The sequence below is a fragment of the Muntiacus reevesi genome, chromosome 12 (genome assembly GCF_963930625.1).
Source record: "Muntiacus reevesi chromosome 12, mMunRee1.1, whole genome shotgun sequence".
NCBI classification, from domain to species: domain Eukaryota; kingdom Metazoa; phylum Chordata; class Mammalia; order Artiodactyla; family Cervidae; genus Muntiacus; species Muntiacus reevesi.
The window spans coordinates 5,223,088-5,240,615 of NC_089260.1; positions in this window are offsets into that span (position 1 = coordinate 5,223,088).

The following is a 17,528-nucleotide window of genomic DNA, read 5'->3' on the forward strand; positions in this document are numbered from 1 at the left end:
TCTGCTTTTTAATATGCTGTCATAACTTTCCTTCCAAGGAGTAAGCGTCTTTTAATTTCATGGCTGCAATCACCATCTGCAGTGATTTTGGAGCCCAGAAAAATAAAGTCTGACACCGTTTCCGCTGTTTCCAGGTCTATTTCCCATGAAGTGATGGGACCAGATGCCAGATCTTAATTTTCTGAATGTTGAGCTTTAAGCCAACTTTTTCACTCTCCTCTTTCACTTTCATCAAGAAGCTCTTTAGTTCTTCCTCATGTTCTGCCATAAGGATGGTGTCATCTGCATATCTGAGGTTATTGATATTTCTCCCGGCAATCTTGATTCCAGCTTATGTTTCACCCAGCCCAGCGTTTCTCATGATGTACTCTGCATATAAGTTAAATAAGCAGGGTGACAATATACAGCCTTGATGTACTCCTTTTCCTATTTGGAACCAGTCTGTTGTTCCATGTCCAGTTCTAACTGTTTCTTCCTGACCTGCATACAGGTTTCTCAAGAGGCAGGTCAGGTGGTCTGATATTCCCATCTCTTGAAGAATTTTCCACAGTTTATTGTGATCCACACAGTCAAAGGTTTTGGCATGGACAATAAAGCAGAAACAGATGTTTTTCTGGAACTCTCTTGCTTTTTTGATGATACAACGGATGTTGGCAATTTGATCTCTGGTTCCTCTGCCTTTTATAAAACCAGCTTGAATATCTGGAAGTTCACAGTTCATGTATTACTGAAGCCTGGCTTGGAGAATTTTGAGCATTACTTTGCTAGTGTGTGATATGAGTGCAATTGTGTGGTAGTTTGAGCATTCTTTGGCATTGCCTTTCTTTGGGACTGGAATGAAAACTGACCTTTTCCAGTCCTGTGGCCACTGCTGAGTTTTCCAAATTTGCTGGCATATTGAGAGCAGCACTTTTACAGCATCATCTTTTAGGATTTGAAATAGCTCAACTGGAATTCCATCACCTCCTCTAGCTTTGTTCGTAGTGATGCTTCCTAAGGCCCACTTGATTTCACATTCCAGGATGTCTGGCTGTAGGTCAGTGATCACACCATTGTGATTATCTGGGTCATGAAAATCTTTTTTGTACAGTTCTTCTGTGTATTCTTGCTACCTCTTCTTAATATCTTCTGCTTCTGTTAGGTCCCTACCATTTCTGTCCTTTATTCAGCCCACCTTTGCATCTGCAACGTCAGGAATTTTTTAAAGTAACAAATTTTCATTTTTTTCAGTTTTTTTGAAGTATAATTGACAAAATTGTAAGGTATTTTAGTGCATAATATGATTTGATATGCATAGACACTGACACTGTGAAAGGATTCCTCCCATCACATTAACACCTTTATTCTTATATGTGAGAGAATATTTAAGTTCTACTCTCTTAGCAAATTTCAAATATGCAATACAGTGTTATCAACTATAGTCACCATGTAACACATTAGATTCTATTAATAAGACCTTATTCCTCTTATAACCAAAGATTTGGACCTTCTTTACCAACTTCTCCCTGTGTGTACCTCTCCCTGGCCCTGTGGGTCACTTTTCTACTCTCTGTTTCTATGACACTGACTTCTTTTTTTCCCAAATGTAAGTGAAGATTAAAAGGAAGTCTATAGGTAGTATTTCAGCAATCACGATTGTTGGTTGTTGTGGTTGCGGTAGTTGCTCAGCCGTGTCTGACTCTTTGCCGCTGCGTGCGCTGTGGCCCGCCGGGCTCTTCTGTCCACAGGAGTCTGCGGGCAAGAGTACTGTCATGCTCTGCCACGCCCTTCTCCAGGGGATCTTCCCACCCCGGAGTTGAACCCAGGTCTCCTGCATTGTAGACAGATTCTTTACTGTCTGAGCTATCAGGGACACCCCTTAGTGATCATGATTAGATATATTTTAACTCAATCTATTTCTTAAGATATGTGGAAACATGGAAGCTTGGGTGGCCATCAATTCTAGCCCTGAGTGTCCAGATCACACGACTGCATGCAAGGATTCCCCCTGGTGCTGTGATGAGAGGTTTGTATTGAACAAATCTTTCAGAACCTGAAAGGCTTTCAGTAGAAAGACTGGAAGGAAGTTATGCAAGAACCACACGTGCAAATAAATAAACATAAACCATATCATAGGGAACTATCAGTTCATAGTCAACTGTTCCCTGTGCTGGAGGTAATTCTGTGAAATACCAGGATTACCTGAGCACCAACTTTAAGATGAGTCATTAACCATGGCTCTAATCATTTGAGTTCAAATAATCCTTTAAGAATCTGATTGTTAAAAAAAGAATCTGATGAACACAATGGACACCTTCCCTAAGAATAATAGACATTACACATTCCCTTAAATCTGCAAAATCCAATATCAAGAGAATAACAAGGCAAACTATAGATTAGGATAAAATATTGGCAAAGACACATCTGATAAAGCACTGTTATGCAAAACAAAGAATTCTTAAAACTCCACACTAGAAAAATAAACAACCCGGTTAAAAAAAGACCTTAAGAGGAATTTCACCAAGGAAGATGCATAAATGGCAAATAAGCATATGGGAAGATGCTCCACATCATAGATCATTAGGGAAATGCAAATTAGGGCAACAATGAGATACTACCACACACCTATTCGAACGGCCACAGTCCAGGATGCACACACCAAATGCTGGCTGGGAGGTGGAGCAAAAGAAACTCTCGTTCATTGCTCATGGGGATGCAAGACGGTGTGTTCACTCTGGAAGACAGTTTAGTGAGTTCTTACAAAACTAACCAGCAATCACCTCCCTCCTCAGTATTCTCCCAAAGGAGCTGGAAGTTTATGTCCACACAAATGCCTATATACAGATGCTTGCAGCAGCTTTCTTCATAACTGCCCACACTTGGAAGCAACCAAGATGTCCTTCAGCAGGCAAACAGGTAAACAGTGATGCATGCAGACAGTAGAGTGTTATGCAACACTAAGTCATGAAAGGACTTGGAGGAAGCTTGAAAGTGAAAGTGAAACTCACTCAGTCATGTCCAACTCTTGTGACCCCGTGGACTGTAGCCCACCAGGCTCCTCTGTCCATGGGATTCTCCAGGCAGGAATACTGGAGCCGGTTGCCATTTCCTTCTCCAGGGGAACTTCTTCACCCAGGAATCGAACCCAGGTCTCCTGAACAGCAGGCAGATTCTTTACCAACTGAGCTACGAGGGAAACCCTTTGCGACCCCATGGACTATCTTAAATGCATATTATTAAGTGATGTTGGGAAAGATTGAAGGCAGGAGGAGAAGGGGACGACAGAGAATGAGATGGTCAGATGGCATCACTGACTCAAGGGACGTGAGTTTGGGTGGACTCCGGGAGTTGGTGATGGACAGGGAGGCTTGGCGTGCTGCAGTTCATGGGGTCACAAAGAGTTGGACATGACTGAGCGACTGAACTGAACTGAAGTGACATAAGCCAATATAAAGGGACAACATACTGCATGACTCCAACTATATGACATTCTGGAAAAGGCAAAATTATGAAGGTGATAGAAAGATTGGTGTTTGCCAGGGGTGGTGGGGGGAGAGATGAATAGGCCCAGCTCAGAGGATTTTTAGGTCAGTGAGTCTCCAGGATATTCTGCTGATGGACATATGTCGTTATACATTTGTGTAAACCATGCAATGTGCAACGCCAAGCCTGGACCCTAAGGTAAACCGTAGACTTTGAGTGATTATGATGTGTTAATGTAGGTTCATCCTTGATGAAAAATGTGCTATTCTGCTGAGGGATGTTGATGATGAGAGAGACTGCATGTGTGGGGTGGGAAGTACATGTAAATCTCTGTAACTCCCTCTCAATTTTGTTGGAAGCCTAAAACCGCTCTTAATTGTCTTAAAGACATAAATACATCTGCCCAGCTGATATTTCCTGAAGTCTATTTTCAGGATGACATGATCAAATGGGAAAAATTACTATTAAGGCAGCACCTTCAGTATAGTAGCAGAAAATTGTGCCCTCACATTTTCTCATGGCACCCAGAAATGAATCATTTCTGAATTCTTTTATTTATATAAAAGTCATCCTTTATGGCTTAAAGCCAACTAAAATAAGTCAAGCAGAGTAGTGAAGAGTGGGCAGGACAGATGCAGAACCTCTTTAGTATTATAAATCGAGGAAGAGCAGGTGGAAATTTAAATCGGTGTTTTCTAAAATAAAACATACATCCTTATGTTCAGGAAGTAGCCTGTGAATCCTGCACGGATGGGACCATTTTCAGGCCAGATCATGGAGAGATTGTAAATCAAAAACAGCTGGACACACTGCCAGCCCCTACTGAACCAGGCGGAGAGAGTCCGCTGACTTAAGACAGGAGCAGTTTTACAATATGGGAAAGCAGCAGCAAGGAGAAGAGGGATGCTTGTGCAAAAATGAAGCAGATATCTACGGTCCACCGAGAAAATGACTGTTCAACATCTGAGAATAGTGCACTTCAAGAAATAGCTTACCTGAAGAAAATACGCAGCATAATTTGGTGTGTATGCTCCCGGGAAATTGGTGTTCTCCACAGCCTCTGAAGGTAGGTCTTACAGCACAAATTGAAACTGAATGTTAGCACAATGGCTCTGAAAATAAATTGACATATGTGTATGGTCCATTAACTCTCTACAGTAAATCTGTCTAATGGCCATATCTTGCTCTGACCATTTTTTTTAATTGGATTTCTCTGACAAATTTAGTACATCAGGCTAAATGTTCCTTATTCAATATAGCCATCTAAGAAACATGTCTACATCTGTTGTATCTAGCCAAAAAAATAAAATAAAATAAAATGGATAATTTAATCTGGATACTGAAAGACAGGCATAAAATGGGTACGTAGAATTTCAGAACTAGAATGGGCACTAGTTTCCCAGATAAGGAAACTATAGTCATAGAAGAGCTAAGAATAGGAGTCAAAACTAGGTCTCAAGTGTTCTGTGTCTTCCATTTTAGATAGATAGATAGATACATAGATAGATATAGATATTCTACTTTCTTAGAGGTGGTAGACAAGTTTTTAATTTTCTCTTTAAGTTATAGGCTTTAAGTTACTACCTTTCTTAGAGATAGAAGAAAAAAAAAATTTTTAATTTTCTCTTTAAGTTATCATCTCCAGTTTAAGACTAAGATTCCTGTTTGTTCCAACTGTGTCCTGTGAAAAATGACAGAAATCCTATCAAACTTCATAAAAATATGAGAAGGAAACCATCTCAAGTCTTTGGGAATTTGCAGAGCTCATGGAACTGAATCCAAGGCTTCAAAGATTTCATTAAAAATTATCTGTATTCCCCATGTCATGTCAGAGATGATGAGCAGCAGCCCAGCCTAGAGGGAAATGTTCCTCTAGTCCAATAGCAACAATTGCTCTGGATTTGACAGTGACTGACCTGCCAAGGCGTTTCATGTAAGTCTTTGCAATTATAATTTTTATCATTCTGTTACTATTTGAGAATTGAGGAAGCATTCTTTAAAATTTGTTCATTTATTTTTATAAATTATTAGAATAGTAGAAAAACTACTTATTTTATTGAATCATTTTAATCATTTAGACCCTGAGCCCTTACTGAGTACCGGGCCATATCATGCCCAGTGTAACTTTGAAAATAATTTTGCCATTTCATCCAACACTAAGTGCCAAATTTTGGACATGAGTTTGAGCAAGCTCCGGCAGTTGGTGATAGGCAGGGAAGCCTGGCATGCTGCAGTCCATGGGGTCACAAAGAGTCAGACACAACTGAGCAACTGAACTGAGCTGACTGCAAAATTATTTGGAATGCTAGTTATCAAAACTTTGGTATATTAACATTTTAAATTTAAATTTTAAATTTTAAATTTAAAATGTTAATATAGCTAAGTTATATCATGACACTTTAATCTCCCTTACCCATAGTATACAACCTGTAAGTAAATTCTCCCAATTCTGCTAAGAAAAATATTTCTTTAATTCACCACTTAAGTCCAATACTTCATCATCTTTTGTGTGGTTAGGTCCATAAACCTCTAACTGTCATCCCCACTACAACTGAGAGAACTTTTAAAAACCTAAGACCTTATTACCCTTTAAAGCAACAACAAAAACTCTCCCATCATTTCCCCTTATATTTGAAATAAAACCAGAACTTTACCATGACCTACAAGGCCCGGAAAGGTCAGGCCTTTGCTGCCTTTGCACTGACAGCCTCTGTCCACTACCATGCTCACTGGCCTGCTTTCACATTTTCAGTAGTCCAGATTTGTTCCCATTTAGGGTTATTATGTTCCTCTCTCTACATAGAATTTTTTCCCACTCAATTCTCCCGAGGCTGGCTCCTTTCCTTCAGGTTTTAACATGATTTTGTCACATTGCCCAGTTCCAATGGGCACTTCCACATCTTTGAAGTTGTGCAAACACCAGTACACGATGTTCCTCTATATTCAGCTTCTCAAAGACTTTTTTCAGTTTTAAAGAGGCACCTTGTATTGTCTCTCTCAAAGCATCCTGTTCCTTACCTCTTATATCTTACCACAATTTGTAACCGTAATAGATTTGTTTATCTGTTTTGTAATGTTGGCCTTCCCCACCCAACTATGGTCTGTGAGAGCAGGAAATTTATTTTTTTGATCATCACTACATTAATATATTCAGTATTTGGCACAGAGCCTGGCATATGGCAGCATTTAATAGATATTTGTTCAATGAATGAATGCACAAATTCTTCCACCTGCAAAATACATAGATTCAAATCAAGAACTGCTGAAAAATGAACTGAGGCATACTAAAAATTTTAAGAGCTCATTTAAGCAAAATCGATTCCACTGGGGCAGCACCACGCTGGAAGTAGTCAGGCATGCTCCACAAACAGCAGCTAAGGGGACAGACTTACAGAGAAAAGGCTAAAAAACAGCAAGGAAATTGTTTGAATGGCTATAGCTTAAGCATCTGCCTTGTTTCGGGAGGCCTAGTTGACTATTTATTATGGATTGTCCTCAGGTTTTTATTTCCTAACCTTGAGGCATTTATAGGTCTAAGTTTTGGTGTGCTTACAAAGACTATTAAGGTCTTAAGACCATCCCAATCTAATGTCCTCCTTGTTTAGTTAATTTAAGAGAAGGAAAAGCCAAAATATAATTAGGCCAGGGACCCATAAATTTCCTTTGGGGCACAGATATTTTCAGTGCCCAGTGAAACTGACTCAGTTGTGTCCAACTCTTTGCAACCCGAGGGACTATACAGTCCCTGGAATTCTCCAGGCCAGAATACTGGAGTGAGTAGTCCTTCCCTCCTCCAGGGGATCCTCCTAACCCAGGGATCGAACCCAGGTCTCCTGCTTTGCAGGTGGATTCTTTACCAGCTGAGCCACAAGGGAAGGCCAAAAAGATTTTTTAAAAAGCCCAAACAACTGAGTCTGATAGAATGTCACCTCCTCAGTCAGTGAAAACAGAACCACATTCAAAGATGGGGTCCCGGGGGCTCCTCTGGACCACAGTGAGATCTTCAGCACATAGCAGGCACCCAACACGTATTTGTTGAGTAAATAAACGTATATGCAGAGCAAGTATTACATCACCACCCGCCCTTGACCTTTGCAACCAAAGGGGGAACAGTGACCCAGAATCCATCCCAAGTACAGCATTCTCTGAGTTAGAGCAGCCAGCCTGCAGTTCTTTGTCTGCACTCACATTTGGCACACACAGTCAGAAGCCAAGCCAGCTCAATCACAGAAATACACCTCAGCCAAGAACTGCTTAACTAAATGGAGCCTGTTTCCTGTCATCTACAAACACAGGTGTCTACAGAGGACAAACCCGAAGAACAGGTAAATGAACCAAAATTGCTCCGTGGTGCTCTCTGCACACCAAGGTAAATGTGGGTCATGACTCTCAATCCACCTTGCCTGCCTGCTCAAACTCGTTTAACATCTAACTTGAAACTCACAGGACTCTACCATACATAAAAATACTGGTTATTTCCCTCATTTATATGGCGTTTTAAAAGAATTGTCAAACATGGTTTACTCTGCCATGCACCGTTTATTCAACTAATTATGTTATCTCTCTCTTTCAAAGAGTTCTAGGCATGGAGATAAAAGCCAAAGTGCAGAACATTCTACTTCAGTGATGAAAATTAATGGGAATATTAAGAGGGGAAAAGATGAATGATATTTAGAAAAAGGAAAGGAACGAAAATTATTTTAAATAACTGCAGGTGGAAAGGAAGGTTAATTGCAAAGTCCAGATGTTACTGATACTCGTGTCTGTGTTCACCAGGCACCAAACCACACCCCATTCATTCTCAGAGAAGGCTACTTTCAACTAAAGGAGTGGCTGAGATTGGGGAAATAGCTGTTTTGGGGGTTTCACATCTATTCCATACTCTCAGTATGATCTCCTGGTAAGATGGCATTTAAGCATCTGTTACAAACAGTCTTCTCTACTTAACTGTGTAACCCGTGGAGAGAGAGGCTGGCCATTTCCACAGAGGTCTTCCCCAGGCGTAGGTAAGACAAGTAAATCACACCCAAACACAGACTAAAAGCTGCATGAAGACATGAGACCTTTGTCCTCTTGAACTTCTTTTTCGAGGTGAGGAGAGAGCTGAAAATGCACTCACTGAGGAATAGCATTGTGCTTCGTCCTTGACATCTGCTCCTCCTAAGTACTTAAGCAATTAATCTGATCTGCCAAATGAGTCTCAGATGAGTCATTCCAAAGGAGACACTCCCCAAATAAACCAGTTCAATAGGCCTAATACTTGAACTTAGTGAAACTTAGCAAGACATGAAATAACAACCCTAGGTAAAGGAATGATGAAGGTATTTTGGTAATTCTGATCATTATTTTTTTGCTTTTCTGATCATCTGTCTTAAGTTCTTTCTCCAGAACTTACTTCAGAGTTATGGAGAACTATCTTAAGACAGAGATACCTCAAAGACTATTATTTGGTTTGATATTATGTGGGAGCAGGTTTATTGTTTCAAAACAAACAAATTTTTATTGATTTATATAATTGATTTTCTAGTTGATTTACAGTGTTGTGTAAGTTTTAGATGTACAACAAAGTGATTCCATTGTAAGTATGTATATATCTATATTTTTTCAGGTTCTTTTCCCTTATAGGTTAGTACAAAACATTAAGTACAGTTCTCTGTGCTATATGGGAGGTTCTTGTTGGCTATCTATTTTAGATATATTAGTGTGTATATTGGTGTTGGAGAAGACTCTTGGGAGTCCCTAGGACTGCAAGGAGATCCAACCAGTCCATCCTAAAGGAAATTAGTCCTGACTGTTCATTTGAAAGACTTATGCTGAAGCCGAAACTCCAATACTTTGGCCACCTGATGCAAAGAGCTGACTCATTTGAAAAGACCCTGATGCTGGGAAAGATTGAAAGCAGGAGAAGAGGACGACAGAGGATGAGATGGTTGGATGGCATCACCTACTCGATGGACATGGGTTTGAGTAAACTCCGGGAGTTGGTGATGGACAGGGAGGCCTGGCGTGCTGCGGTCCATGGGGTCACAAAGAGTCGCACACGACTGAGCAGCTGAACTGAACCGAGTGTGTATATGTTAAGCCCAAATTCTTAATTTTTCCCTCCCCCACATCTTCCCCTTTGATAACCATAAGTTTGTTTTCTATGCCTGTTAATCTGGTTCTGTTTTATAAATATTAATAAGTTGATATGTAACAATTTTTCTAGATTCCACACATAAGTGATATCATATGATATTTGTCTTTCTCTGCCTGACTTAGTTCACTTAGTACAATAACCTTAAGTTCAACAGTGTTGCTGCAAATGGCACTATTTGATTTCTACAACTGAGTAATATTCCGTTGTATATATGCACCATATCTTCTTTATCTATTCCTTTGTTGATGGACATTTAAGTTGCTTCCATGTCTTAGCTATTGTAAATAGCACTGCAATGAACTTTGGGGTACATGTATCTTTTTGAATTATAGTTTTCTCCAGATATATGCCAAAAAGTAGGATTTCTGGATCATATGGTAGTTCTAGTTTTCACTTTTTAAGGAACCTTCATACTGTTCTTCATCGTAGCTGTATCAGTTTACATTCCCACCAACAGTGCAGGACGGTTCCTTTTCCTTCACCCCCTCTCCAGCATTTGTTATTTGTAGACTTTTTAATGAAGGCCATTCTGACCAGTGTGAGGTGATGTAGTTTTGATTTGTGTTTCTCTGATAATTAGTAATATTGAGCATCTTTTCATGTACTTTTTGGCCATCTGTATGTCTTCTTTGAAGAAATATCTATTTGAATCTTCTGCCCATTTTTTGATTGTGTGGTTTGGTTTTTTATATTAAGCAGTATGAGCTAATTGTATATTTTGGAGACCAGTCTCATGTCAGCGGCATCATTTGAAAATACTTTCCCCCAGCCCTTAGGTTGTCTTTTTGATTCGCTGATGGTTTCCTTTGTTGTGCAAAAGCTTTTAAAATTAGGCCAATTGTTTATTTTTGCTTTTATTTCCATTACTGTAGGAGATGGATTCAAAAAAAATTGTCACGATTTATGTCCTGTTTTCCTCCAGGAGTTTTATAGTATTCTATCTTACAAGTAAGTCTTTAATCCATTTTTACTTTATTTTTGTACTTGATGTTAGATAATGTTTTAGTTTCATTCTTTTATATGTAGTTGTCCCACTCAGTCGGAGAAGGTGATGGCACCCCACTCCAGGGCTCTTGCCTGGAAAATCCCATGGATGGAGGAGCCTGGTAGGCTGCGGTCCATGGGGTCACATAGAGTCGGACACGACTGAGTGACTTCACTTTCAATTTTCACTTTCACACATTGGAGAAGAAAATGGCAACCCACTCCAGTGTTCTTGCCTGGAGAATCCCAGGGATAGGGGAACCTGGCGGGCTGCTGTCTATGGGATCACACAGAGTCGGACATAACTGAAGTGATTTAGCAGCAGCAGCAGTCCCACCCAGTACCACTTATTGAAGGAATTGTCTTTTCTCCACCATTTATTCTTGCTTCCTTTGTCATAGATTAATTGACCATAAGTGTGTGGTTTATTTCTGGGCAGTCTACTCTGTTCCTGTGATCTAGGTGTCTGTTTTTCTGTCATTACCATGCCGTTTTGATTACTGTATCCTTGTTGTATAGTCTGAAGTCAGGGAGCATGATTTCTCCAGCTCCATTCTTTTTCTCTCAAGATTGTTTTGGCTGTTCATTGTCTTTTGCATTCCATACAAGTTTTAAGATTATTTGTTCTAGTTCTGTGAAAAATGTCTTTGGCATTTTTTTTTAAGAACAATACCTTTTTTTTTTCTTTTAAGAAATCTGTAAATTGACAAAGGAACCCACCAAAATGCAGTGCTATGATTTTTGGAGCATTGGTAAAATTTTCTGGAGGAGGTGATGTTCAGGCTGTCTTATGCAATAGATCAGCATTGGAGGGGAGAATGAATCGAGGCAGAGAAGGCCCTGCGTAGAGATGCACAGCAGAACATGTGTATGTGCGTGGGATGGCATGGATGGTTTGTGGGAAGCTGGAGGGAATGGTTGACACCAGGTGACAAGGGCTTTTACAGACTCTACCGAGCAGTGTGGCCTTCACCCTGTGGCCACTGCAAGGCCAGTTAATGTTACATTGGTGGAGACATGCTCAGATCTGTTTATAGGGCTGGCACAGTGCACAGTACAGGACAGACCAGTGCGAAGATGCCGGCGAGATGCATAAGATGCGTAAGCCAGATGCAGGGAGTCAGGTATTTCCTTTGCTGTGCAAAAGCTTTTGAGTTTAAGTAGGTCTCATTTGTTTGTTTTTATTTCCATTATTCTGGGAGATGGGTCAGAAAAGATATTGCTGAATTTATGTCAGAGTGTTCCGCCTATGTTTTCCTCTAGGAGTTTTATAGTGTCCAGTCTCACATATAGGTCTTTAATCCATTTTAAGCTTATTTTTGTGTATGATGTTAAAAGATGATCTAATTTCATTTTTTTTTTCTATGTGTTTGTCCTGTTTTCCCAACTCCATTTGCTGAAGAGAGTGTCTTCCCAACATTATGTAGTCTTGCCTACGTTGTCAGAGATTAATCGACCATAGGTGCATGGGGTTATTTCTGGGCTTTCTATCTTGTTCTGTTGGTCTCTATTTCTATTTTTGTGCCAGTGCCACACTATTTTGATGATTGTAGCTTTGCAGTATATTCTGAAGTCAGGAAGCCTGATTCTTCTAGTTCCATTTCTCTTTCTCAAGATTGCTTTGGCTCTTTAGGATCTTTTGTGTCTCCATATAAGTTTTAATGTTTTTTGTTCCAGTTCTGCATTGAATCTGCAGGTTGCCTTGGATAGTATAGTCACTTTAATAATATCGATTTTTCCAATCCATGAACACTATATATCTTTCCATTTATTTGTGTCTCCTTCAGTTTCTTTCATCGGGGTCTTATAGTTTTCAAAGTGCAGGTCTTTTGTCTCCTTAAGTAGATTTATCCCTAGGTATTTTATTCTTTTTGATGCAGTGCTAAGTGGAATTGTTTCTTGAATTTCTTTATCTGATCTTTCACTGTTAGTGTACAGAAATGTAACAGATTTCTGTGTATTAATTTTGTAACCTACAAATTTACCAGATTCATTGATGAGCTCTAGTAGTTTTCTGGCAGCAGCGGGTGGGGGTTTAAAAACTAAAATGTGAAATAATTTTGAAGGTTAACCTCATCCTCCATAGTCACCCTTCAAGACAGCAGAGAGGAGCCTGTCTTCCATGGAGGTCCTCCCCTCCTAATATCATTGTTCCATCTTTCAAAACAAAGGCCTTTACTCTCTTCTAGCAGATAAGGGCCTCATAAATACATACCTCAGTCTTGTTAGGCATCAAACAGGCACAATTAGACTCTAAGAAATTAACTGAGTACAGTGGAAAGCCTTTGAGAAAATGAGTATGAGTCAGGAATTTGAATCTATTTTCCAGAACCTTGTAGTCTTAGGCAAATCACTGAACTTCTAAGATTGAGCTTCTCAGACTTCTCTGGTGGTACAGTGGATAGGAATCTGCCTACTAACGTAGCAGACATGCGTTTGACCCCTGATCTAGGCAGATTCCACATGCTGCAGAGCAACTAAAGCCTGTGAACCACAACCGCTGAGCCCGTGCCCTAGAACCCACAAGCCACAACTACTGAGCCCATGTGCTGCAACTGCTGAAGCTCACGGGTCTGGACCCTGTGATCCACAGCAAGAGAAGCTCCCACAGTGAGAAGCCCATCTGTTCAGTTCAGTTCAGTCACTCAGTCGTGTCCGACTCTTTGCAACCCCATGAATCGCAGCACGCCAGGCCTCCCTGTCCATCACCAACTCCCAGAGTTTACTCAAACTCATGTCCATTGAGTCGGTGATGCCATCCAGCCATCTCATCCTCTGTCGTCCCCTTCTCCTCCTGCCCCCAATCCCTCCCAGCATCAAGGTCTTTTCCAATGAGTCAACTCTTTCCATGAGGTGGCCAAAGTACTGGAGTTTCAGCTTCAGCATCAGTCCTTCCAATGAACATCCAGGACTGATCTCCTTTAAAAGGAAGGATTGGTTGGATCTCCTTGCAGTCCAAGGGACTCTCAAGAGTCTTCTCCAACACCACAGTTCAAAAGCATCAATTCTTCGGTGCTCAACCTTCTTTATAGTCCAACTCTCACATCTATACATGATCACTGGAAAAACCATTGCCTTGACTAGATGGACCTTTGTTGGCAAAGTAATGTCTCTGCTTTTTAATATGCTATCTAGGTTGGTCATAACTTTCCTTCCAGGGAGTAAGCGTTTTTTTAATTTCATGGCTGCAATCACCATCTGCAGTGATTTTGGAGCCCCCAAAAATAAAGTCTGACACTGTTTCCACTGTTTCCAGGTCTATTTCCCATGAAGCGATGGGACCAGATGCCATGATCTTAGTTTTCTGAATGTTGAGCTTTAAGTCAAGTTTTTCACTCTTCTCTTTCACTTTTATCAAGAGGCTTTTTAGTTCCTCTTCACTTTCTGCCATAAGGGTGGTGTCATCTGCGTATCTGAGATTATTGATATTTCTCCCGACAATCTTGATTCCAACTTATTCTTCTTCCAGCCTAGTGTTTCTCATGATGTATTCTGCATATAAGTTAAATAAGCAGGGTGACAATATACAGCCTTGATGTACTCCTTTTCCTACATGGAACCAGTCTGTTGTTCCATGTCCAGTTCTAACTGTTGCTTCCTGACCTGCATACAGGTTTCTCAAGAGGCAGGTAAGGTGGTCTGTTGTTCCCATCTCTTGAAGAATTTTCCACAGTTTATTGTGATCCACACAGTCAAAGGTTTTTGCCCACTGCAACAAAGAGCAGCCCCTGCTCACTGCAACTAGAGAAAGCCTCACAGCAACAAGGACCAGTGCAACCAAAAGTAATCAATACATCAAGGTTGAACTTCCCTATCTGTATGAGTGACAGAATTACAACTACTTCTTAAGATTGCTACAAAATTCAGATTAAACAATATGCTTAAATGCTTAGTACACAGCCTGGCACAGAGTAGGAGCTCAATAAATGTCCTGTTATGCCTCCTCTGGACAGACTTGCATCTGAATAATTGGTGCGTGCCACTGTTCCAGTCACTAGGTTGAAAGTATCTGGAAAGGGAAGACCATCTGTTAATTGCTTTTGTGTCTCCATTAGTTCAAATCATACGTGCTTTTCAAAGAGAATCAAAATCCGCTACTGGATATTGATATAATATAGATTTATGACCAAAATAATTTTACTGAAATCCCAGGTTGGCTGCAGATTAATTCTAATGAACGAGAACTGTCGCCTTCCATATAAACCTGTACAACTCTGTAGGGCCTCTTTTGTACAGGAATGTCTTCCATTTCCAGGCCATGGCGGCCCTTCCCCAAACTCCTCGAGCGGTTCACCTTCTGGTCTCACAAGTCTGCTCACTGCTCCTGCTCTCTCTGCCCTCTAATCTCCAAGTCCTTCATTACATGTCTGTTGGAATCCCTCTTAGCCTGGGTCACGTCTCCTGTGATTTTTGGGGGGACTCATTGCTTCTCTTTTTGCAGTCTCCTCCCCTCCCCAAGCCTCAGCTGAGTCTTACAGCAAATTCTAATAGAAAGGTTAGATCAATATGTCCCTATCTTCTTAACTAGAAACCTCCACACTGGATGGACGCTTCTCTTGGTGGCTTGAGATCCTTTATGCCACCACTCACATCTCCATTTTTCATTGCTTTGTCTTCATCATTTCTAGTTTAATAATTTGCCTTCTTTTTTAGAAAGTATCTGTGGGATCACAGAGTCTGAGATGAACAACGGTCCTGAGGGACTTGGACAGCTGGAGTCCTGCCTTTGCCTAGTTTTCAAGGACAGAGGGCAGCTCCCCACACCAGGAGGGGTGAGGGCGTCCAGAGAACAACCAGCATTTGCAGCGGGCCCCGCTGTACCCACCTGTACCCTGATGCACTCACCTGACTCAGTGCATCCCCAAGCCAGCACCCACCAAGAGAAACTGACCTCTCCACAGCCCTCCCTTTGAGTCTGTTACACTTCTTTTTTTTTTTTTTTTCAGTGCACAGTACATACTTGTGTCCTGGAATTAAATTTATAGCTGCCATTCTAAAATTATTACTGTTAGAAAATATTTTTCCTTATAATTTCAGAATATAAAAGGGGGTAGAAAAGACCAAAAATAATAATAACATAGAGTTGCCTCAAGGGCTACTAAACTGAATAAGCTCATTTGCCTGTCTTTGAAATAACTCCAGACAAGTACATGTTTTATAGTTTTATGATTGCTTTTCCTGCAATTTTCTTGCCCCTTCTATAACTGTCAGTGTAATAGAAGTTCTTTTTTATTAGCTTTCTCTGGCTTCCTTCTATTACGTCTGATTTGCTGCCCACCAAAGGGGAGCAATAAAACCATACTCTGATACCAGTTAGAATTGGGTCCAAAAGATACGTAAATAGAACTCAGGGTAAATTTGAGTATCTGGATGTTGTAAGTCAGCTCTGAATTCCCAGTAAACTCTTTGGCCTGATGGATTATTTTCTATTTCCTGAGAGCTAGATTACTTTGTTAAATCGCCACTGAGTACGTGAGAAGAGTTCTTTATAATATTGGTGTCCTTGTTGACAGGAAGTGGTGGAGCTGAATCAGCAGACCGACATGTCCTCTAAAGCAGTGTTAAATCATGTCTTGTGACAAAATTTCAAGACCTTGGGTACTGGAGATGCCAGTTGCCAAACTGCATTACAAAACCAGCCTGATTATTAAGCATTCCACCGAGCATGTGTGTGATAACGGACCAGGAGAGGGTATTTTCTTCCCAGTGTTCTGCCAACTCTCAGCTTGAATCTAACACTTTGGTGGAACACATTTCCCCTTTCTGTTTCATCCGGAGAAATTTTGCTTTTTTGGTTTCCTGTCATATAAGGTTATGTTTACAAAAAAGGCCATATCTTCTCACCTCTGGTCTTCGGGTTAAGGGAATTTCAGACTGTACCAGGAGACTAATTAGTAAGCAAAGCTGCTTCGTGCCAGCTGCCATGGAAACGCCAGGACTCCATTCTGTCAGACTGTGTCACTTTAACTGGCATTGAGGGAGAGTAGACCTGATTTCTAGGAACAACGTAAGCCAAAATTCTTTACTAACTTGATGAAGCGTTTTGAATTTGAAGTGAACAGTCAACTTCTTGAAGGGAAAAATATATTTTTATGAGAAACTTGAGAATAGGACACCTGAAAAGGAAAGAATGATTTAAATTATGTCTGTGGAAAAGATTATTGTATATTTGTCCTTTTCTGTTCCTCTTTAATCTGTTAGAGCGCTATTAGGTCAGTGTGCTCCAAGAGCTTAACTGTGGGTTTATAAGAATCGAATGACTAACCCCCAGAACAGAGGACCTGCCAGTCATGTTTGCCGTCCTGTGGCGCTTTTATAATTGGCACTTTGGTTAAGATTCTTCAATTTTCAGGCTATAGAAACTGACTCTGGCTAATCCAAATAAATTAGCAGAGTGCGGTAAAGGGTTGCTCACAGTATCAGAGGAAGGGCAGCACAGACCTTGCAGAGGACAGAAATCAGAGCGGATCCAGAGAAATCACTGGGGCTGCTTGCTCATGATCAGTCTCTCTAGGGAACCGGTGACTGGGTTCTGAGAAGCTTCAGTTTCCGCAGATCTCCATTCATCGTCAATGTCTGCGGAAGGACTGTCCTCTCAGCCCAGGCACCGTCGGCATCTCTGTGTGTGCCTGCGTTCAGTCCCTCGGTTGTCTTCGACTCTGCTGCAACCCCATGGACTATAGCCCGTCAGGCTCCTCCATCCATGGAGTTTTCCAGGCAAGAATATTGGAGCGGTTGCCATTTCCTACTTCAGGAAAACTTCCTGACCTAGGGGTCAAACCCTTGTCTCTTGCATCTCCTGCATTAACAGGCAGATTCTTCACCACTGCGCCACCTGGGAGGCATATCTACCCTTGGGTTAACAGCCACTGCCAAGGATAAAAGGTATAGAGTGAAAGGGAAGGGAAAATGATCAAGACCACTCGGAGAATCATTGTGTGCT